A 26,128-nucleotide genomic window follows, 5' to 3' on the forward strand; every position below is an offset into this window, starting at 1 on the left:
TTCAAGGTCACTCCAACAGTCAAAGAACCTGTTCTTTGTCATTTTTCTCAACCAGAGATCTTAGTTTCCTAACCAGGGATGGAGTCAGCAGCCCCTGCAGTGGAAGTGTGGCATCTTAACCACTGGACCGCCAGGGCAGTCCTGATTCAGGGTGTTTCCTGGGTACTTTTTTCTTGGTGAGCAAATCTGGGCAACCATTTGTATAATCGGGGCATTTTCTGGTGAAAAGAAAGACTAAAGGCCCTGTTAAGAACCCTGAATTCAGAGCCATGTCCAAGAGTCATTAATCACATACATGGGAGTGTGGGTTTGAAAGAAGTGTTGCAGATGAGCACTGTCCAGGGGACAAGGGAAAAGGCTCTAGAAAGCCAGAGGTCACTGGCCCAGGTGTGTTTAGGAGACTCCATACACCTTGACTGTGACTTCCCTGAGACCTGTGGTGACAAAAGAGACATCAAGATTCAGGTAGATAAATGGCAGCAATTGTCCCTCAGTGATGTCCGAATCTTTGCAACCCCATGAACCATAGCCCACCAGCCTCCTCTGTCCATGTGATTGTCCAAGCAAGAATACTGGAGTGGGTTGCCATTCCCTTTTTCAAGAAGGGATCACCCTCTGTCTGTTGCATTGAAGTCAGATGCTTTGCCATCGGAGTCACGGGGAAGCCCAGTTAGACAAACAGGAATGTATACGCATGGACAGAAAACCTCTGTCTTGTTCTCTAGGAATACCCACATAGCAGCGGGATAACACGGAGCAGGGATTTCTCAAAAATAGTGGCCTGGGTTGTACACTTCAGCATAGCTTCCCAAGGTACCTCATTAGTCTCATTCAGGACAGATTTACAATTTTCCCACTAAATGTCAGAGAAACACTTTGAGGTGGACACAGCCCAGGCCAAGGGTAAACACTCAATGTGAGCAGAGGAGGTAGCATCTGTACTTTATCTCAAGGTTTCCTGCTAGAAATCCTCACCAGTCAAATCTTCCTTTGAGCTTGTATTGCCATTGAGGACCCCTCAAAGCTCTCCAGGTGGAGAGGAAAAGAGAGATGCGAAACAAAGAAAAGTGACAAACCCATGACATTCCTGAGAGTTTGGAAACTTTTAGGTCTGCTGGTTGACGTGGACAGGAGGAAATTTCCTGCAGATACCAGAGAGGACAGGTCCCATAAAGGTCCATTGTGTCTCACCACTGAGCGCCACTGTTTTTATGTTCTCATGCTGGTATTTATCAATCAATCTCTGTTTTCATTGCATCATGTGTGTTAGTTTTACTGAATTATGGACAGTTAATTCTTCAAATAGATGGGGAAACAGTGGAAACAGTGGCCGACTTTATTTTGAGGGGCTCCAAAATCACTGCAGATGGTGATTGCAACCATGAAATTAAAAGACGCTTACTCCTTGGAAGGAAAGTTATGACCAACCTAGACAGCATATACATAGAAAACTATAAAACACTGATGAAAGAAATCAAAGAGGACACAAACAGATGGAGAAACATACCGTGTTCATGGATTGGAAGAATCAATATTGTCAAAATGGCTATTCTACCCAAAGCAATCTATAGATTCAATGCAATCCCTATCAAGCTACCAACGGTATTTTTCACAGAACTAGACCAAAGAATTTCACAATTTGTATGGAAATACAAAAAACCTCGAATAGCCAAAGTAATCTTGAAAAAGAAGAATGGAACTGGAGGAATCAACCTGCCTGACTTCAGACTCTACTACAAAGCCACAGTCATCAAGACAGTGTGGTACTGGCACAAAGACAGAAATATAGACCAATGGAACAGAATAGAAAGCCCAGAGATAAATCCACGAACCTATGGACACCTTATCTTTGACAAAGGAGGCAAGGATATACAATGGAAAAAAGACAACCTCTTTAACAAGTGGTGCTGGGAAAACTGGTCAACCACTTGCAAAAGAATGAAACTAGAACACTTTCTAACACCATACACAAAAAGAAACTCAAAATGGATTAAAGATCTAAATGTAAGACCAGAAACTATAAAACTCCTAGAGGAGAACATAGGCAAAACACTCTCCGACATAAATCACAGCAAGATCCTCTATGACCCACCTCCCAGAATATTGGAAATAAAAGCAAAACTAAACAAATGGGATCTAATGAAACTTAAAAGCTTTTGCACTACAAAAGAAACTATAAGTCAGGTGAAAAGACAGCCGTCAGATTGGGAGAAAATAATAGCAAATGAAGAAACAGACAAAGGATTAATCTCAAAAATATACAAGCAACTCCTGCAGCTCAATTCCAGAAAAATAAATGACCCAATCAAAAAATGGGCCAGAGAACTAAACAGACATTTCTCCAAAGAAGACATACAGATGGCTAACAAACACATGAAAAGATGCTCAACATCACTCATTATTAGAGAAATGCAAATCAAAACCACAATGAGGTACCATTACACACCAGTCAGGATGGCTGCTATCCAAAAGTCTACAAGCAATAAATGCTGGAGAGGGTGTGGAGAAAAGGGAACCCTCTTACACTGTTGGTGGGAATGCAAACTAGTACAGCCACTATGGAAAACAGTGTGGAGATTCCTTAAAAAACTGGAAATAGAACTGCCATATGACCCAGCAATACCACTTCTGGGCATACACACTGAGGAAACCAGATCTGAAAGAGACACATGCACCCCACTGTTCATCGCAGCACTGTTTATAATAGCCAGGACATGGAAGCAACCTAGATGCCCATCAGCAGATGAATGGATAAGGAAGCTGTGGCACATATACACCATGGAATTTTACTCAGCCGTCAAAAAGAATTCATTTGAACCAGTCCTAATGAGATGGATGAAACTGGAGCCCCTCATACAGAGTGAAGTAAGCCAGAAAGATAAAGAACATTACAGCATACTAACACATATATATGGAATTTAGAAAGATGGTAACGATAACCCTATATGCAAAACAGAAAAAGAGACACAGAAATACAGAACAGACTTTTGAACTCTGTGGGAGAAGGTGAGGGTGGGATGTTTCAAAAGAACAGCATGTATACTATCTATGGTGAAACAGATCACCAGCCCAGGTGGGATGCATGAGACAAGTGCTCGGGCCTGGTGCACTGGGAAGACCCAGAGGAATCGGGTGGAGAGGGAGGTGGGAGGGGGGATCGGGATGGGGAATAAGTGTAAATCTATGGCTGATTCATATCAATGTATGACAAAACCCACTGAAATGTTGTGAAGTAATTAGCCTCCAACTAATAAAAAAATTAAAAAAAAAAAAAAAAAAAGCAGAGACATTACTTTGCATACAAAAGTCCTCTAGTCAAGGCTATGGTTTTTCCAGTGGTCATGTATGGATGTGAGAGTTGAACTATAAAGAAAGCTGAGCTGAGCTCACCACTGTGCACCACTGTGCACAATACCAAAAATGATGTTGGTATTGGTATTTATCAGTATTGGTATTTATCTCGTATTGGTATTTATCAGTCAATGTCTGTTTGCATTGCATCATGTGTGTTAGCTTTACTGAATTATGGGCAGTTAATTCTTTGACTGAGCGCTGAAGAATTGATGCTTTTGAACTACGGTGTTGGAGAAGACTCTTGAGAGTCCCTTGGACTGCAAGGAGATCTAACCAGTCAATCATAAAGGAAATCAGTCCTGAATATTCTTTGGAAGGTCTGGTGGTGAAGCTGAAACTCCAATTCTCTGGCCACCTGATGCAAAGAACTGATTTCTTGGAAAAGACCCTGATGCTGCAAAGATCGAAGGCAGGAGGAGAAGGGGATGACAGAGGATGAGATGGTTTGATGGCGCCACCAACTCAATGGACATGAGTTTGGGTAAACTCTGGGAGTTGCTGATGGACAGGAAAGGCTGGTGAGCTGTGGTCCATGGGGTCTCAATGAGTTGGACACGACTGAGCGACTGAACTGAACTGAACTGAAGAGGAGAAGGAAAACAGAGAAGATGAGATGGTTGGATTGCAACACCAACTTAATGGACATGAGTTTGAGTAAGCTCCGGGAGTTGGTGATGGACGGGGAGGTCTGGCGTGCTGCAGTCCATAGAGTCACAAAGAGTCAGACATGACTGAGCGACTGCACTGAACTGAACTGAATTCCTCTGTGGATGTTTCAGTCAATGAGTCTCTTAACTCAGTCCATAATTCAAGAGTGTTATTGTTAATATCAGTTATATAAGGTATGGGAGTTTTCCACCCCTCCACCCTGTGCAATAATGGGTGAGTCTTAGCTAATGTTAGCTTGGAAACAAAAGCCAATATCAACAGTAAACTTCATACCTACCCTTCTCAAGATGTGTGCACTGGGTGAGTTTCATTGTGTACAGAATGCCTTGACATCTCCTTTATCTGACAGTAACAAACTGGAAATAAGTTCAAGACTATGTTTACCTACATGTCCTACATGCTAGAAACGTTTACCCCCATGTGAATCTTAGAGACGTGTGTTCTGTAAGATTCCTCCTGTCCACGCTTAGGTCTGAATCCAGTAAATACAGATTTAGTGCCAACAGGAGCCTGATCCTCAGTATTCAGCAGTAAGCAAACAGCCTCAGTGCAACATCCAGTGAGCTGTCTTCCCATGAAAGGAGACAAATGCATATTAATACAAGAAACAAATAATTGCCAAAAATCCCTGTTTATAAGTTGTGGATGAAGAACTAAGAAATATGGGAACTTAGGGTGTGTCTGGGGTCCTGTTTCAGAAAGAGGGAATATTTCTTTAGAGAAGGTTTTGAGTGATGCTCTGAGCATAGTCGGAAGCGTGAGTTTGGTGTGTATCTGTGAGAACAACACAATACCGCTCAAGAACAGAAACGACAAATTCTCTTTGTTGGTTGTATCCACCAAATTCTACAAGTGTGTTCACTTTCTTTAAAATATTTTTTTAATAGTGACTGCTTTTTTACTATTAAATTTGTGGTGGTTTTGTTTCTGTTTTAGGGTTTGGGTTTTTGCCTCTGACACAGGTCCCTCAGTATAATATTAACTCCCCAGCCAGGGAGTGAACCCACACCCCTAAGCATTGGAAGGTGAGGTCCTTACCTTTGGACCATCGAGGTAGTCCTGTGAAGTGCCTTCACTTTGGTAAGGCATTCCATTTAAAGGAATTGTGAGACAATTCATAAGTACAAAACCAGTAACTGGTTTGTTGATTTTGGTGGTGAAGCATTTAGAAATAGATTTAACAGTCTCACAGTTATTACACATCGTAGTGGAAAAGTGTAGGAAATTGGAGTCATAAATTAGCTGTTTATGAATCAACACAATCTGTAAAATTATTATCATTTGAAATAAACAGAAGTACAACGCTGTTTCTATTTTAATTATCATGCATGTGTAAAGCAAATACTGCTCTCCAGTATGTCTGTGCATTAATGAGAAAGCATGCATATGTGTATATAATTGTTATAAAATTTTTGTTGGAGTATAATGGCTTTAGACTTCTGGGTTAGTTTCTGCTTACATCAGAGTGAATCAGCTTATCCGTATACATATATCAACCTTTTTTTTTATTTCCTTCCCATCGGGTCACCTCAGAGAACTGAGTGCCCTGTGCTGTCCCGTAGGTTCTCCGTAGTTCTCTGTTTTATTTACAGTATCAATAACATCAAAAGGAAGAAGGAAGAAGAGAAAGAGGCTGGGAAAGATTGAAGGCAGGAAGTGAAGGAGTTGACAGAGGATGGTATATTTGAATGGCATCACTGACTCGGCGGACATGACTTTGAGCAAACTCTGAGAGATGGTGAAGGACAGGAAAACGGGCGTGCTATAGCGCATGGGGTCACAAAGAGTTGGAGACAACTTATCAACTGAACAGCAGTAACATCCATAGTGTATACTGTGTGGATCCCAATCTCCCAATCCATCCCACCCTCCCCTTCTCCCTTGGTATCAGAATCTTTCTCCTCTGTGTCTGTGTCTCTGTTTCTGCCCTGGAACCCGGTTTATCCGTACCCCTTCTCTAGAATCCACATATGTGTGTTAATAGGCACTATTTGTTTTCCTGTGTTTACTTTACTACACTCTGTCAGACGGTCTGTAGGTCCAGCCACATCTCTGCAAATGACTATGGTGTGTTCCATCGTGTAAATCCAGTATTTTTGCCTTGGAAATCCCATGAACAGAGGAGCGCAGTGGGCGACCGTCCATGGGGTCACAAAGACTCAGATGACTTAGCAAGTAAACAATAGCAAGGTAATGGCATCTTTTTTCCATCCTCTATTGATGGACATATTGCTTGCTTCTGTGTCCTGGCTATTGTACATGGTGCTACTCAACAGTGGTGTGCATGTACATTTTGGAATTACGATTATAAATTTTAACAAAACTGTCAGAAGTATCTAATTCTCTCTAAAGGATTAAGCAGCAGTTTAGATGGAAATACTTTAATGTGAAGGAACATGATCCCAAGAGTCGGACACCACTTAGTGACTAAACCATCCCCACTACCACCACATATGATCATGCGTCTGTAGATGGCTTTCTCTAAGCTTAGTGATATTTCTCCCTGACTTCTTCAAAAATGTTCTACTAAATCTTCTTGACCTGAAAATTTATGGAACATTCTACTCAATTTCTTTAATAGATAAAGGATATTAGAAATTTTCAGTTTATCATGTATTAATTTTTGTAACATATCATGCAAGGTATCTGTGCATTGTATCAGGAGTATTAATTCCAGAAACATAAATTTGTTTATGGTTCCCTCATAATCTTTATCTTTTGAATTTGTGGTTATAATCCATTTTTTTTTAATTACAAAGTTATCACAAATACACACAATCACACATATATGTATATGCGTGCATATGCATTTGTGTGTATATCTTGTACACAGTGATACACATATGTATATGTGTGTGTATATGTTTATGTGTATATATATATATGTATATATACATAAACTTATATACATGTATATGATGTTTCAGAATTTTTAACTTGTTCATGCCAAGTCTTGCATTTCAACATTTCTTAAGAGATTTACCCTCTTGCTCTGTCCTCGGTTGCCTCTGTGCTTATCCTCTCATCCAATCCAGTATTTCTAGATGTACTGGGAAGACAAGAGTCAGAACTCCAACTGCGTCCACTCTGCTATACAAGTGGGAGAATTTAAACATCTCCCTTGGCCTCCATTACTACCAATGAAGCCGTGGAAACATTCATTAGTGCGGCCTTTGACATTGGCCAGCTGTAGCCCATTTGGAAGTAATGTCTCTGCTGGAACTAAGATGTTTATTCTGTTACATATCACTCAGGTCTAGTGTTATTTTCACAACTCTTGGACCATACCTCTGAACTTTGGCCCAACTCTTGGAATAAGTCTATATTTTGAGTGTTTGCTAGATCCTGTAGATTGTAATCAGCTCGACCACCATGGGGAGCTGATCAGTGTGCACTGCCCATGAGAGCAGGAATGTCCACTCCTTGGAAATACTAGCATCACCTGGTCTTTGAAACATAAGAGGCTGGAGGACCATCTTTAGGCGTTATGACGACTTTCAGCTTCCTGTCTGAGCTGTCAATCATCTTGTTCCTGCAAACACAGCACTGATTTCATGATACTATATTAACTAAGAATCAGATGCTGCCCAACATTAATTACAAGTGAGTCAACAGTTAAGAAATACCAGTCCTTCAGCTCAGTTGCAGAAGTGATGGTGCTGTCAGAAACATGTCACACATGTTTCTCAGTTGTGGCCCATGGCATCTTACACTTTCTCTCTCTGAAGCTTAGAGAGTGGAACACAAGCTCCTTTCCTTTCCCTGTGATGAATATGATGCTTTCCAGTGACATCTTTCTTGACTAGACTGTTCACTCCTGCTATAGTAAGAGAATCCATAGCACTTTGCCCTGCCCCAGGATGATTTAGTCCTTTAAATCCATCTCCTCTGGGCACCTCTAGTACGTCTCTACTTAATCTTCATCAGAACTGTCTCTGATGGGACACCTATTCACTTAAAGGTATATGTTCCTGGATAGTTAAATTTAATGTGCATATTCATGACTCTTAGAATGGAGGACTTTCTATACAGGTACACTTAAGACAGTTGTGTATTAAATCAATTTATTTAAGCCCTCAGGAATCAAATGCCATCAAGTAGGATGTTAGTGATCCAGAGAGATGAGATGGGAGGGGGAGTGTGAGTGTGAAGAGAGAAGGATCATGTTAATCAGAAACCAGGAAAGTCGTTTTCGTGTTGTTGATCTTGATTCCATGGAGATGAGGATGTGTCTGGCCTCAGTGACTGTTTCTGTAGGTGAGTGGAACAGAAGCAAAGGTTTAGTAGAGTCGGCTGTGTGATGGCTGATAAAGGTGAGCCTCAGGAAGTAGGCTGTTCAGGGCCCAGGAGCTGGTAGCTGATCCAATGTTAGAATTCTGGTGGACCTCAGGACTCCACTCCTCTGTGATGTGTGGGCATCCCTGTGGAATTTTCTCCAGGATGTACATACAGGGTAACATTTCCCACTGTGCATTGATTCTAGGATTAATGATTTCAGAATGCATGTTCCGGCTCTGAGATTGGAGCACATGCCTCTAATGCCACAAGTTTTTTCTTTGGAGTCTACAGTAGTTAATTTTTTAATTTTTATTTTTTTATTGCAGTAGAGTTGATTCCTAATATTAGATTAGCTTCAGAGATACAGAAAAGTGAATAGTTTATACTAATGCAACATGTAGTTTCTACGTACATACAGTAATATCTGTGCTTGTTCAGATTTGCTTCCTGTTTAGGATTTTGCAGAGTATTACACAGTTCCCTCTGCTGTACTGTTAGATGGTTTTGGTATCCATCCTTTATACATAATAGTTTGCATCTGCTAATCGCAAACTCCCTGTCCTTCTCTTCCCCAAGTCTCTTCCACTTGGCAACCACAAGTTTGCTCTCTCCGTCTGAGCATCTGTTTCTGTTTTGTAAATAAGTTCCTCTGTGTCTTATTTTAGATTCCACATAGATGTGATATCATATGATATTTATCTTTCTCTTTTGACTGACTGACTTAGTATGATAATCTCTAGGTCCATCCATATAGCTGCAAATGTTGTGATTTCATTCTTTTTTATGGCTGAGTAATATTGCCTGTTCCTACTTACTACATCTTTCTTATATTCAACTGGAAGCTAGTTTTCCATTGCTTTTTTTCTTTCATTTTTTTTTTTTCTCAACAGAAAATTAAAAGCCGCACTTTAGCCAAATCAGTTTTGCTTTCTGAGGCTTAGTTTAGAAAGTTGAAAGATCTCATTTTAAGTAAATCTTCTTCTGAAGGGGAACGTGTAATTCACATGCGTGTTTCAGACAGTGTGGTTAGAAAGCCTTTACTGGTTCTGTCAGATTCAAGTGAGATTAAACACTGGTGTTGTAGAAAATGTGAGCTCTCTTTAACCCTAGTTCTCCTGGAGGAGGGATGTAAGTGGTCATGCATGAGGTCAGTGATGACAGGAACGCTAATTAGTTTCCACCAACTTGTGGGGATTCCTGCTTCTCTCTGATGATCCTGGTCTGCAAGATTCCTGGAGGATAAAGCTCTCTCACCAAAGTTACTCAGCATTAATCAACCAACCCATTTGCAATTTAATATGGCTCAAGAGAAGAGAAATTACATAATGTAACAGAAAAAGCTCTCAACTGACAGAAGGTAAATGATTGGGCCAAAACAAATTTTACCTACAAAATGTGACAGGTATGAAATCACCATCTGTCCTTGCTGATTTATTCACTGGAGTAACATTAGTAATAGACTATTTTCACTTACACAGGAGTTGAACTTTGTATCCACATGGAAGACAGTAATCTGGGGAAAGATCAAAAGAACAGGGAAATAAAATCCACCAATTACTATCACCCCCCAGTATTTGCAAGGTTGTTTTTTTGTTTTTTTAAGAAAGGGATCATATAAAAGATTATACTTATAGAAAAGAGAAATTTTTAATGAATTTATTTGATTCCTGATAGTATATTTACATATCACATAAATGATATGTTTAGGGAAAAGTATAATTCCATTACCATTGTTGATGAACTCCTCAATACTTTTCTCTTCAATCCCTTTCTGTTTCAGCAGCTCCCGGAGTTTCTCCAAGACGCTCTTGTCAATATTTACTGTAACAGAAAAACACCACATAGAAAACAGAATTTTGTTGCTTAGATTCAGGGAAAATTCTGAATGTAGAACAAGTTAAGTATCCAAGTCAAATCTGCACTTGTTATAAATTAATCTTCAGTTACCATAACCCATGACACAAATGTCTGCTGTCTGTCTTAAGAATTACTCCTCGTCCAACTCTATAACTAGACCTCCACTCCCAGCATCAATAGCAGGACACCAAAGACTCATAGGAGCTCCATGAATTTGGGACTTCATCCATCACAGTGCTTAGAGTGTATTAGAAGACCTTGAGAGGGGCCTCTTTATATCCATGGCCTGAAACTGAGTTGTTAAAAAAAAAAAAAAAAAGACAATCTAGAGGCAATTTTCCTCTGATTAAAGAGAAACCATTTCTACTAAAACTGAGGTTTTTATTTGTAAATGTCCACTGGTGGGAACTAGTTTAAAATGTCTGATGATTTGATCCCCCCATGCCTATGAGCTTCCCTTTCTTGGTAAATGACATTCCAGGGTCCTGCACTCAGTGAACGTAAAGACCTAAGTCCTTAGACTGCGTAATGGACATTGTCACCACATACTAATTTTATGGATAAAAGTACTGACAACGGAAATACTTCATGACAATGTCGATGTGAAAATTAGGGTATCATACATACCCAGTATTACAGTGAATCGTATCTCCTCGCCTTGGTCACTCACGTAGAGAACACATAGTATCCGAAGGGTGTCGGACTCATAAACCACTCTAATTTCTTTTATCCTGTAATCTGTGAGAGAGAGAAAAGATACATATATACAAGCCCACCTTAATTTATTGACACTTAGATTTCTTGTGGCAAGTTGAGAGTATTAGCAATGGTGTATCCTGTATTGATCTGTGTCCCGCTCCATGGATGGGCTGAATCTGACAGTTGCTATGACAGCAAAGAAAGCAATTAAGACTTTTTTCCCCACCTTTTCATACAATTAATATGATACACTTACATTGTAGTCATATAGTACCCCTTAGGCCACGTAAAACTAGGAATGTTTTTAGGGCCATCCTTAAGAATTTAGAGATGTAAATCTTAGCCAGCATTCCCATGACTTTGAACAGAAGCTACTGTAATGGTTGAACTCATGATGATTTCCTTGGATTTAAGTTCATCCACCGGACCTTGTATGGAATAAGATTTCTCTTTTTAATTGAAGGATAATTGCTTTACCAAATTTTGTTGTCTTCTGTCAAACCTCAGCATGAATCAGCCATAGGTATACATATGTTCCCTCCCTCTTTAACCCCCCTCCCATCTCCCTCCCCATCCCACCCCTCTAGGTTGAAACAGAGCCCCTGTTTGAGTTCCCTGAGACATAGAGCAAATTCCCCTTGGCTCTCTTTTTTGCATATGGTAATGTAAGTTTCCAGGTTACTCTTTCTATACATCTCAACCTCTCCTCTCCTCTCCCCATGTCCATAAGTCTATCTACTCTTTATGTCTGTTTCTCCATGGCTGCCCTGCAAATAAACCCTTCAGTACCATCCTTCTAAGAAGATTCCATATATATGCATTAGCATATGATATTTGCCTTTCTGACTTACTTCACTCTGTATAATAGCCTCTAGGTTCATCCACCTCATTCGAATTGACTCAGACGCATTTGTCTTTTGAAATGAGTGACACTGATGTACAGACTCAGGATGCACCGTTGAGACGTTATTTCACAGGGCTGTTGTAAATTATCTATTAGAAACTTAAAATATACTGTCTGCACATGTTGTTCTCATTGAGCGGATGCGTACTTAGTCAGTCATGTCTGGCTCTTTGAGACTCCATGGACTATAGGCCCCCAGGCTCTTCTCTGTCACTGAGTAACACTCACAATTGAGTGGAGACCGCCAAGCCTCTCAAGTGTGTTTGAACCCTTGTATCACGACAAAGTAAAGTGCTTGGAAGTCTTAGGGACTGGAGACAGAACACCCCTCTGATTGTCAGCAGGATTAGAATTCAGACGTGTGAGATTGTGGAAGTCATGCCAAGATTTCCACCCAAACAGTCTGACTAGAGAGACACTCATACTTACAGTCAGTAACATAAGTGATGGCATCCTGCCTTTTTCCTGTGACATGTATTATTTCCCATTTTCCACTGGACCTGGAAAATGGAATATATTCAAGGTGGATGATTAAGATAATGAAAAAATTTGACTTATAATGAAGATTTTCTTTGTTTCACCCCAAAGATTAAGTATGAGGTGTCAGCTTAGTGTTTGTGGACAATGTGATGCGCCCATTGGTCGAGTCACTATCAAGTGACAAGGATGGCTTGTCTACACATTAAATCTGAGCAGTAGTTCCAAAGATAAACTGTAAATATATAGCAACCATGCTGAAAGTCAAATAAGCATGAAGAAATCTGCTGCTGCCACCGCTGCTGCTGCTAAGTCACTTCAGTCATGTCTGACTCTTCACGACCCCATGGACTGCAGCATACCAGGCTCCTCCATCCATGGGATTTTCCAGGCAAGAGTACTGGAGCGGGTTGCCATTGCCTTCTCCAGGAGAAACCTAGAACTTAGGAAAAAATAAAAACAGCATAACCTTTTAAAAAACACTTCCTGGAAACAGAGGCGTAGCCATCATGACACTCTTTGTGGGTTCTCATAACCCTGGCTATGACTCATTAGATGATAGGAAAAGTGAAGTCGCTCAGTCCTGTCGGACTCTTCGGGACCCCATGGACAGTAGCCTGCACCAGGCTCCTCCGTCCATGGGATTTTCTAGGCAAGAGTACTGGAGTGGGTTGCCATTTCCTTCTCCAGGGAATCTTCCCAACCCAGGGATTGAACCCAGGTCTCCCGCATGGTAGACAGATGCTTTACTGTCTGAGCCACCAGGGAAGCCATCACTAAAAATTAGAGAATGAAATGTTCAATTTTATCAAAACACACACTTTTTCCATCACAACAATATGTGAGGATTAAACACTAAAAGACCCAATATGTATGCATGTATATTGAGACACACACACACACACAGGCAAACACACAAGCACACGTGATATGTTTATATGACATAAGGAAATTATAAATATAGTATATTATACATACAAGTTGTAAGCTGTATAGCAGAAGCATTTGACTGACTTCATATACGTCATGTGCGGAAAAAGAGTATTTGACACATATGAAGCATGCACATGAAAGAAATAGTAATAGTTATTTTGGGGAAATAACCCAGAAAGAATTGGATTAGTTTTTTTACAAACACCTTCAGGAAGAATGTGCACAAGGAATTGTATTCATGGTCATCAGTCACTATGAAAATGCATTGAAGTTACTAAAAATAACCACAAAGTGGGAACAAAACCACTTTCCAGTAACAATGAAGTATCGCCCAGGGGTTAAGCGTTAAGAATCTGCCTGCGATGCAGGAACCACAGACCATGTTCGATCCTTCAGTAAGGAAGATGCCCTGGTGGAGGGCATGACAACCCACTCCAGTATTCTTGCCTGGAGAAGCCCATGGACAGAGGAGCCTGGTAGGCAACAGTCCAAGGGGACGCAAAAAGTTGGACACAGCTGAAGCAACTGAGCACACATAGCACATACATTTTATCAGTGCAAACAGTATCCTTTAACTTGGCTTGAAAAATGTGACTCCCTGCATATGCAGATCAGGGATAAATTTTTTAACATCATGCTGAGTGACAGAAGCCAGGGAAAATGACTCAGGGCTCATAATCTTGTCTGAAGTTCTAGAAGAGGTCACTATAGCAGATGCCTTGTTACCTGTGGCTCAAGGGGTAGACTTTTAATGGTGAGGAAAAGGAGACTTTGGGCAGAGATGGAGGAATTTTATATCTGGATTAGGGAGGTCATGAAAAAGATGTGCACACATCAAAACACATTGAACTGTGCTCTTCACAAAGGTTCATATAATTACATATAAATACACTTGAGCACAGTTGATTTCGCAGAGTAGCCGCATGAAAATTCAAGCATAGAGTTCAAAAGTTTAAAAATCAGCAAAGAGGAAGCTAATAACGGTGTTCTAAAAATATTAGTGAAAACATACAGATATATCTCCTCAGATAGAATATATGTATACATATTCTAGATATACACACATATAGAATATGTGTATGTGGTGTGTGGGGTTGTGTCTGTCAGTCTATATCTGTATATGTGGTTGTAATTGATTGATGTATACTATCAAATATACATATAAGATATATAATACATGAACAGTTACACCTTTATATATCTACAAACCTGTCTCTCTAAGAATAAATCTTAGTTGTTATTTCTTAATATTTTTGTTCCTCCATCTCCATATACATCCCTGAGTTTGCATGTTCTCGGTAAACCATCTGCAGTATAGTGGACATTCCCTGAGTGGTCCTTGAGCCTGTGAGTCTTCAGTAAACTCAGTGGTGATGAAACCTCCCCTGAGGAAGCCCCGAGGGCAGAGCTCACTGTATGCTTTCCCTCCTGCCCTCAGCTTCTGCGCTCAATGGGAACCGTCTCTTACAGATTCCATAGGAAAGGGTCAAGCCCCTGGTGGGGACTGTGGGTTCTAGGACACGAACTGCTCCCCACTGCTGTGTCCCTATTCCTTTCCTTCAATGAGTTGATGCCAGTGGAACTTCTGGGAACCATCCCCCATAAGAAAAGGCTCCAGGACATTCCCTGGAGGCTCATGGGGAACTGCCCCCCACCCCCCCCACCCCCCAGCTCAGAGACCCTGCTCAGCCCCACTACTCAGGGCGTCATGCTCTCAACATCATCCAGATTGCTCTCTACGTATGGGGAAGCCACACTCTCCCTCAGGCTCAGGATTTACATGTGTTTTCCTTCTGGGTTGCTTTTACTTACCTGTCATATAAATCAAACTCTACTGTGCCCTTTTCATCATCAAACACATGATTGCACAAGTAAACCCAGAATGGCACCTTCTCTGGGTTACTGGATACAAAGGACACGATTCTCCATTTTCCTGAAAGCTAACAGCAAAACTCCCATTAGAAAATTTGTTCTTGTCTTTCTATTTCATCTAGCATCATGCCACCCAAGAGTCCTATCCCTTGTGAAACTCAGCACACCTTATTTAACTTGATTGAGTAAAGCAGGATTGATAAAATAATGTAAAACAGAAGCAAGGAATTGAGACATTTCTGAAAGAGCTTGGTCTCTGATTTCCAATGCATGAGCTCGAATCCAACAGTTGTTGGCTGGTCCTCTTTCTCTGTTACAAGAGCAGGAAAAATGCATCAGAGTCAATTAATACATAGTTGAGATGATACAGACGCCAAACAGAACAGGTATAGAGTGAGTTAACAGAGCAATGTTGAGTTGAAGGGAGATGGATAGGCTTAAAGATCCACATAACAAAGCCATAAAAGGGACACACACACACACAAGACCTCCTCCCAGGTCAGACCATCCCTGGTACCTCTGAGGCCCTTTGCTCAGCTTCCTCTTCCTGGGCAACACAAGCCAGACCAAGGAGAAGAGTCAGGAACAGAACCTTCATCTTGAGGCTCTTGTAGTCTTTCTTCTGTTGAGGCTGAGGGTGTCTCAGTGGTTGGAGAGGATGGGAACTGTGCCACTTTTTATAGTGTCCTTACGTTGGTGTGACACGTCACGAACCAATGGTTGTCCCTCCTAAGACCATGTTACACAGAAGTCATCTTCAGTATCCTGCTTGGCACTACCGAGCTTTTCTGGCATTTTGTCACTGTGATCATGAGGATGGGCTTAGGAGAAGGTTCAGAGAATCTGGACATTTGACCTTTAGAGTGAGTGAGAAATTACAACACACATGTATATTTCAGGTCAGGAATATTTATTTTCCTTTCCATCTTCAGATCCAAAATGGGATAAACTGTCCACCAGACATATCACTGACTGTATTGTTTCTGTAACACTGAAGAGATAGCTTTAAGTATATTTCCCTAAACAAAAATTCAATGTGTGGTTTGGTTAACAGAGTTAAATGATTTCCTTCAAGACCCATAGAAAGCCTCCTATTTCTCTGAGGTGGTGAAAACATCACCACCAAGTATTTATCACCTCTCCTGCCCCAAATCAGGTTCTCACCTTCTTTTAACTAAGAGGACAATCCATTCACAGGACCCTTAACCTCTTTTGAGGAAGCCATGGTACCAGTTCCTTTCTGTCACTCCTTTTCAAAACACCCTTTCCCCACGTAATATAGAATGTGTCATTTACTTCTTAACTCGGTTGTCTCTCAGGCAAATGAGAAAGCAAGACAGTAGTTCTTGTAATTTCTAGAATTTTGAAGGAGAAAGCAAATTTCCTAACTATAAAGGTCTAGCTATTTTCAAGGTCTCTCAAACAGTCAAGGAATCTGTTCTTTGTCATATTTTTCTCAATCAGGAATCTTACTTCCCTGACCAGGGATGGAACCAGCAATCCCTGCAGTGGAAATGTGGAGTTTTAACAACAGACAACCATGGTATTCCTGATTCATTGTGTTTCCTGGGGGGTTTTGTTCTTTGTGAGAAAATTCGGGCAACCATGTGTATAACAGGGGCGTTTCTTGGTAAAAAGAAAACTAAGAACCTTGAATCCAGGGCCATGTCCAAGGGTCATTCATTCACATGCAGGGGAGTATGGTTGCAAAAGTAGGGGTCCTAGTCAGCACCATCCAGTGGACAGGGAAGAAAGCTCTAGAAGGTAGGGGGCACCAGCCCAGGTGTGTCTAGAAGACACTCACACCCTGACAGCGATTGTATGTCCCTGAAACCTGTGACGGCCATCAAGGTTCAGTCACACAAGTGAGAATATTTGTTCCTCAATTGTGTCTGACTCTTTGCAACCCCGTGGACTGTAGCCCATCAGGCTCCTCTCTTCATGGAATTCTCCAGGCAAGAATATTTGAGTGGATTACTATGCCCTTCTCCAAAGGATCTTCCCAACCCTGGGATTGAACCTAAGTCTTCTGCACTGAAGTCAGATTCTTTACCATCTGAGCCACCAAGAAAGCCCAGTTAGACAAACAGGATTGTATAAGGATGGAAGGAAGATCTCCATCCTGTTCTCTAATGAATGCCCACCTAGAATAGTGTAACACAGAGCCTGGATTCCTCTGACATAGTTACCTGTGTTCTACATTTCAGCATAGCTTCCAAGGGTGCCCATTAGTCTGACTCAGAACAGATTGATCATTTTTCACTAAATGTCAGGGGAACACTTTGAGGTGCTCAAACTCGTGTCCATTAAGTCAGTGATGCCATCCAACCGTCTCATCCTCTGTCATCCCCTTCTCCTCCCACCTTCAATCTTTCCCAGCATCAGACCAACTAAAAGACTGGTCAACACTGAAAGTGAGTAGATGAGGTAACATCTATACTTAATGTCAAGTTCTCCTGCCAGAAATCCTCACCACTTGAAGCGTCCTTTGAGTTCATATTGCCATTGAGAACCTCTTGAACCTCTCCAAGTGGAGAGGAAAAAAGAGATATGGAAAAACAGTGTCATGTCCATGACCTTCCAAACACTTATGGAAACTTTCAGGCTTGCAGGTTGACGTGGACAGAAGGAAATTTCCTAGAGATGTCAGAGAGGACCTGTCCCATAGAGAAAGGTCCATTGTGTCTCACCACTGTGCACCTTTGTTTTTGTGTTCCCGTAATGGTATTGATCGGTCAGTATCTGTTTTCTTTCCGTCATGCGTGTTATGTGGATCTTTACTGAATGATGGACAATTAATTCCTTTGTGGGTGTTTCAGTCAGCCTCTTGACATCATCCTTAATCAAGGTGTTTTCTTATTGAAATCAGTTATATAGGAATTCTGGAGAAGGAAAAGCCAATCCACTCCGGTGTTCTTGCTTGGAAAATCCCATGGATGGAGGAACCTAGGCTGCAGTCCATGGGGTCACAAAGAGTCGGACACGGCTGAGCGACTTCACTCACTCACTCACTTATATAGGCATTAGGGCTTTCCACCCTCCACCCTATGGTAATAATGGGTGACTCTTAGCTAAAGTTAGGTTGGAAACAAAAGACAGCATTAAAAATGGAAACCGCCAGACACAGGGTTCTCAATGTGTGTCCACCAAGTGAGAGAAAGTTTCGTTTTCTGCAGAATGTCTTGATTTCTCCTTTATCTGGCAGCATCAGTCTAGAGAATGTTTCGTACAATCATCTATAAACTCATACCTACATGTGCATCATAAAGAACATGTGTCCTCTAACATTCCTGTCCACACTCTGTCCTGAATTCAATAAATACAGTTTGAGTGCCAAGCAGAGCCTAAGCCTCAGAATTCAGCAGGAAGCAGACACGCTCAGTACATCTTCCAGTGAGTAGTCTTCCTCTGAAAACAGACAGATACAGATTAATAGAAGATTAATAGAAGAAAGAAATAATTGCCAGTTCAGTTAAGTTCAGTCTCTCAGACGTGTCCAACTCGTTGCAACCCCATGAACCACAGCACGCCAGGCCTCCCTGTCCATCACCATCTCCCAGAGTTTGCTCAAACTCATGACCATTGAGTCGGTGATGCCATCCTACCATCTCATCCTCTGTCGTCCCGTTCTCCTCCTGCCCTCAATCTTTCCCAGCATCAGGGTCTTTTCAAATGAGTCAGTTCTTCACATCAGGTGTCCAAAGAATTGGAGTTTCAGCTTCAACATCAGTCTTTCCAATGAACACCCAGGACTGATCTCCTTTAGAATGGGCTGATTGGATCTCCTTGCAGTCCAAGGGACTCTCAAGAATCTTCTCCAACACCACAGTTCAAAAGTATCAATTCTTCCATGCTAAGCTTTCTTTATAGTCCAAGTGTCACATCCATACATGACTACTGGAAAAACCACAGCCTTGACCAGATGGACCTTGACTTGACTAGTTCCTCTTCGCTTTCTGCCATAAGGGTGCTGTCCTCTGCATATCTGAGGTTATTGATATTTTTTCTGACAATCTTGATTCCAGATCGTGCTTCATCCAGCCTGACATTTCACATGATATACTCTGCATATAAGTTAAATATGCAGGTTGACAATATACAGCCTTGAGTTCTCCTTTCCCATTTCAGAACCTGCCCATTGTTCTATGTCCAGGTCTAACTGTTGCTTCTTGACCTACATACAGGTTTCTCAGGAGGCAGGTAGGATCACCTGATAGTCCCATCTCTTTAAGAATTTTCCACAGTTTGCTGTGATACACACAGTCAAAGGCTGTTGAAATATATACATGTTTATATATATATAACATATATGTATAATAAATTTATTTATTATATTTATAATTATATTTGTTTCTAAATAAATATATTTTATATATTTATAAATTTATTTATTATATTTATAATTATATTTATTAATATATATATTTATTTATATATTTATTAATAAATGTAAATCTATTATAAATAAATAAATATAAATAAAATGTATTTATAAATAAATATATTTATTTATAATTATATATAAATTATATATAAAATATTTATATTCATTATAAATGAATATTTATAAATTTATATTCATTATAAATAAATATTTATAAATATTTATAAATAAATAAATTATAAGTATATAATAAATATATAATAAATTTATAAATAAATATATTTATCTATATTTATATAAATTATATATAATTTATATATTATATATTTTATATATAATATGTTTTATATATTATATATATTATATTTATATATAAATTTATAATAAATAAATATATAATATATATATTGAATTCTCTTGCTTTTCTTATCATCCAGCAGATGTTGGCAATTTGATCCATGGTTCATCTGCCTTTTCTAAAACCAGCTTGAACATCTGAAAGTCCTCAGTTCACATACTGCTGAAGCCTGGTTTGGAGAATTTTGAGCATTACTTTGCTTGTGTGTGAGACCAATTGTGCGGTACTTTGAACATTCTTTGGCACTACCTTTCTTTGGGATTGGAATGGAAACTGACCTTTTCCAGTCCTGTGGTCCCTGCTGAGTTTTCCAAATTTGGTGGCATATTGAGTGCAGCACTTTGACAGCATCATCTTTTCGGATTTTAAATAGCTCAGCTGTAATTACGTCACTTCCACTCTTTGTTCGTAGTGATGCTTCCTAAAGCCCACTTGACTCTGCACTCCAGGATGTCTGGCTCTAGGCGACTGATCACACCGTCGTGGTTATTGCCAAATAAATCCCTGTTTGTAAGTTGTAGGATGAAGAATAAAGGAAGATGGGAACTTAGTGTCTGTTTGCATCCTGTTTTGGAAAGAAGGAATATTTTAATAGAGAGGGTTTTGTGTGATGCCCTGAGGAGAGTTGGAAGAGTGAGTTTAGTGGGAATCTGCGAGAGGAACACAATACAACTCAAGAAGCGAAAGTAAAAGTGAGTTTTGAAAGGTCCCCTTGGTTGGTTGTATCTATCAAAATTCTACAAGTGTGTTCACTTTTTTTTTAAAGAATTTTTTTGATAGGGACCAATTTTTAACTCTGTATTGAATTTGTTGCAATTGTGCTTCTGTTTTATGGTTTGGTTTTTTGCCTCTGAGGCATGTGTGAAGTTAACTCCCCAAGTCAGGGAATGAACCCACGCCCCATGCATGGAAGGTTAATTCCTCATCTCTAGACCATCAGGGAAGTCCCTTGAAGAACACTCACTGTGATAAGGAATTAATTCCATTTAAAGGAATTATGAGACAAGTGATACATACAAAAAGCATTAACTGGTTTGTTGATTGTGGTGTTGAAACGTTTAGAAATAGATTTAACAGTCTCATAGGCATTACACATTCCTAGTGGAAAGTATAAGAAATTGGATTCATAAACTAGATGTCTATGAATCAGCACAATCTTTAAAGCTATTAGTATTTGAAACAAACAGAAATACAATGCTCTTTATAATTCTCTTGTATGTGCAAAATGAAGACTGCTTTCCAGGATGTTAGTATGTTTGTGGGTTAATGACAAAGCATGCATATATATATACATGTGTGTGTGTGTGTGTGTGATAAAATTTTATTGGAGCGTAGTTACTTTACATTGCTGTGTCTTTTTTGCTTGCAGCAAAGTAAATCAGCTATACGTATACATATTGGGGAAGGAAATGTCAACCCACTCCAAGATTCTTATCTAGAGAATTCCATGGGCAGAAGAGCCTGGTGGGCTACAATCCATGATTTGGCAAAGATCTGGACACGACTGAATGACTAACATACATACACACACATATCAACACATTTTTTGGATTTCCTTCCCATTTAGGCCACCACAGAACACTCAGTAGTGTTCCCTGTGCTATAAAATAGGTTCTTATCCATGCTATATATAGTATCAATGGTACCCAAAAAAAGAAAGAAGAAGGGGAAGGTGCTGGGAAAGATTGAGGACAGGATGAGAAGGGGATAACACAGGATGAGATGGTTGGGTGGCATCACTGCCTCAAGGGACATGAGTTTGAGCAAACTCCAGGAGATAGTGAAGGACAGGGAAACCTGGCATGCTGCAGCCCATAGAGTCACAAAGAGTTGCGCATGACTTATTGATCAAACATAAACATCAAGAGTGTATGTGTACTGATCCCAATCTCACAATCCATCCCACCCTCCCCTTCTCCATTGGTATCCGTATGTTTGTTCTCTCTATATGTGTGTCTCTATTTCTGACTTGGAAGCAGGTTCATCAGCGCCACTTTTCCAGATTCCATGTGCATTCATATATGATTCTTGTTTTTCTGTTTCTAACGTACTTCACTCTGTCTGACAGTCTGCAGGTCCACTGATATGTCTGCAAATGTTTGAGTAGCCTTCCATTGTGTGTATACAGTGTTTGTGCCTTGGAAATCCCATGAGTAGAGGAGCCTCGTGGGCTACGGGCCACGGGGCGCTAAGAGTCTGACACGGCTGAGCGTCTAAACAACAGCAAAATCCACATCTTTATTCATTACTCTGTTGATGGACATTTAGGTCACTTCCATGTCCTGGCTTTTGTGAATAATGCTGCTGTTCATTGGGGTGCATGTACTTATTGAAATTACGGTTTTCTGTGGGTATATAGAATTTAAGCAAATCTGTCAGAAGTACATAATGTTATCTAGGGGACTAAGTACCAAATTAGAATGGAAAATACTGTAATATGAATTCATATGCTTGCAAGAATTGGACACGACTTAGCGATTAAGCCACCACATATCATTATGTGTCTATGGATGGTTTTGTCTAACTTTAGCGATGTTTCTTCTATGCTCCTTCACAAAGTTTCAGTTTAATCTTCATGACCTGCAAATGTATGGAACATCCTACGCAATTTCTTTAAGAGAGGAAAAGCAGTAGAAGTTTTGTCTTATCGTGTGTTGATTTTAGTAACATGTCTTTCAAGTAATGTGTTCATTTCATCAGGAGTGTTAATTCCAAAAGTGTATATCTCTTTGTAATTTCTTCATGGTCTTGATCATATTGATTTGTGGTGATAATCCCTTTTAAACACTATAGATTTTACAAATACACACAGTCACACACATATGTTTGTATGTGTATAAAGATATATGCATAAATAAATATAAGTATGGATCATATTTCATTATTTTTGACTTGTTTGTGCAAGGTCTTCCCTTTCAATGTTTCTTAAGAGATTCATCCTCTTACTCTGTGTTCAGTTGCATATCTGTGTATCCACTCATCCAGTCCAGCCCTGGACGTTCTATGAAGACCAGAGTCACAACTCCAATGGCATACACTCTGCTACAAATGGGAGAATTTGGACATTGCCCTTGAGTAAGTACTGAGTGAAAGACGTTCAGTCATGCCTGACTCTTTGCGACCCCTGGGACTATAGACTCCCTGGAATTCTCCTTGCCAGAATACTGGAGTGGGTAGCTTTTCCCTTCTCCAGGCAATCTTCCAAACCCAGGGATCAAACCCAGGTCTCCCACATTGTAAGCTATTCTTTACCAGCTGAGCCACAAAGGAAAACCAAACACTGCCCTTGACCTCCATTAGTACCAGCTAAGCCATGGAAACATTCATTACTGGTGCCTTTGACATTGGCCAGCCATAGCCCATTAGAAAGTCATGTAGGAGATAAAACATTTATTCTGTTACATATCACTTTGGTCTACTTAATTTTCCCAGCTCTCATACCAAATCTCCGAGCTTTGGCCCAACCTTTGAAATAAATTCTGTACCTTGAGAGTGTTCGATCCTGCAGATTTTAAACAGCTAGAACCCCATAGGGAGCTGACCAGTGTGCTCTGCCCATGACAGTGGGGATGTCCAACCCTTGGAAATACTAGCATTCCCTGATCTTTGAAGCACAAGAGGCTGAAATACCATCCTTAGATGCTATGAACAGTTACACCTTCCTGTTTAGCTGTCACTCATCTTGTTCCTCCAAGCACTGCATTGACTTCATGATACTGTGAGTTGACCAAGGTTCAGCTGCTGCCCAACATTGATTATTTATGATCCAATAGTTAAGAAGTATCAGTCCTTCAGCTCAATTGCAAAAGTGCTGGTGTTCTCAGAATACCCTTTTCCCCTCAGTTGTGGCCCATGGCATCTTACACTTTCTCTCTATAAATCTCAGAGAGGGGAACACAAGCTCCCCTCCCTGTAATGATGAATATGATGCTTTCTAGGGACAACTTGATGGAGCAGACTGCCCCCTCCCACCACAGTAAGAGGATCCAGAACCATGTCCCCTGTCCTGTGATAGTTTAGTCATTTTTTATCCATCTCCCCTGGAAACCTCTAGGACATCTCTAGTTAATCTTCATCAGAACTGTCTCTGATGTAACCCCTATTCACATAAAGGCATATGTTCTTGGTAATTCAATTTAATGTGCATAATTTGTGCCTTTTAGAATAGAGGACTTTTTGCACACATACACCTAGTTGAGTGTGTTAAACAAATTTATTTAAACCCTCAGAAATCAAACACCACCAAGCAGGATGTAATTAGGGACCAGGAGGGATGAGATGGGAAAGGGAGTGTTGAGTGTGAAGAGAGAAGGATCATGTTGATCAAGAACCAGGAAAGTTGTCTTTGTGTTGTTGATCTTGATTTCATGCAGATGAGCATGTGTCTGGTCTCAGAGATTGTTTCTGTAGGTGAGTAAAACAGAAGCAAAGGTTTAGTAGAGTTGATTGTGTGACAGCTGACAGGGGTGAATCTCAGGGAGGAGGCTGTCCAGGGTACAGGAGTTGGTAGGTGATCCAATGTCAGAATCCCAGTGGACCTCACTACTGCATATCTCTGTGATGTAGGTGGGGGTCCATGTAGAATTTTCCTTAGGATGTACACTTGGGGCAAATTTTCCCACTTGAGATCAAATGTAGGAGGAATGATTTCCAAATTCATGTCATGGGAACGGTTCATCTAAAGATGGTTTCCAGACTCTGTGATGGGAGTAAGCTCCTCTAATTCCACAAATTTTGTCTTTGGGGTCATCAAGAATCAATTTTTAAATTTTTCTTTTATATTGAAATATAGCTAATTCATAGTGCTGTATTAGTTTCACGGGTACAGCAAAGTGAATAGCTTATACATACACATATTGGCATGTGTTCTTTTTCAGATTTTTTTCCCATGTGGGTATTTACAGAATATCACATGTAACACCCTGTGCTATATAGTAGGACTTTCTGGTCTGTCCGTCTTGTGAATAATACTTTATATCTGCTAACCCCAAACTCCTAATCCTTCTCTTCTCCAATCTCTTGCCCCTTGGCAAACACTCTCTCTGTCTATGCATCTGTTTCTGTTTTGTGAATTACTTCCTTCATTTTATACTTTAGATTCCACATATAAGTGATACCATGTGATATTTATTTTTGCTTTATGATTCACTTGACTTAGTATGATCATCTCTAACTGCATCCATGTTTCTGCAAATGGCATGACTTCATTCTTGTTTATGGCTGAGTAATATTCCATTGTATATATGTCGTATATTTTTTCTTACCATATTCAGCTGGAAGCTAACATTTTTATTTGCTTTTGTTTTTTCATTTTTTTCTCAACAGAAATTTAAAAGCCAAAATTTAGCCCACATCAGTGTCATTTCCAGACAGCTTTGAGGCTTACTTTAGAAAGTTTAAAGATCTACTTTGAGAAAATCACCTTCTGAAGGAGAATATAATTCAAATGCAGATTTCAGACCGTGTGGTTGGAAAGCCTTCACTGGTTCTGTCAGAATCATGTGAGATTAAACACTGGTCTTGTACTAAACGTGAGCTCTCTTTAATCCCAGTTCTCCTGGAGGAGGGATGTCTGTGGACAACCATGAGGTCAGGACTGATGGGGACACTAAGTAGTTTCCACCAACTTGTGGGGATTCCTGCTTCTCTCTCATGACTCTGGTCTGCAAGATCCCTACAGGATAAGACCTTCTCTCCAAAGCTCTCAGAATTAATCAGGCAACCAATTTATTATTTAATAGGACTCAAGAGAAGAGGCATTACCTAGTGTAACAGAAACGCTCTCTACTGATAGAATGTAAGTGGTTGGGGTGAAAAAAATTTTACCTGCAAAATTGGGAAGGTATGAAATCACCCGGTGTTCTTACTGATTGATTTACTGGAATAACATTAATAATAGACTATTTTCACTTACACAGGAGTTGTTGAAGAGTAAATCCACAGGGAGGACAAACACCTGGGGAAATATCAAAAGGACAGGAAAACAAAAGCCACTGATTACTATCATTCCCCAGTATTTGCAAGGCTTTTTTTTTTTTTTAAGAAAGAAATTTTTAAAGATTTCTTATGGAGAGAGAGTTTGTTGATGAATTGATTTCATTCCTGATGGTATATTTACATACGACATGAATGATATGTTAATGAAAAAGTATAATTCCATTACCAATTCCGAGTAACTTCGCAATACAGTTCTCGTCAACCTTTTTCAGCTCCTTGAGTATCTCCAAGGCTTTCTCGTCGATATTTACTACAACAGAAAACACAACACAGAAAGCAGAATTTTGCCCCTTAGATCCCAGGGAAAATTCTGAATGTAGAACAAGAAGTTGAGTGTCCAAGTCAA

Source organism: Cervus elaphus, chromosome X, assembly GCF_910594005.1.
Source record: "Cervus elaphus chromosome X, mCerEla1.1, whole genome shotgun sequence".
Taxonomy (NCBI): Eukaryota; Metazoa; Chordata; class Mammalia; order Artiodactyla; family Cervidae; genus Cervus; species Cervus elaphus.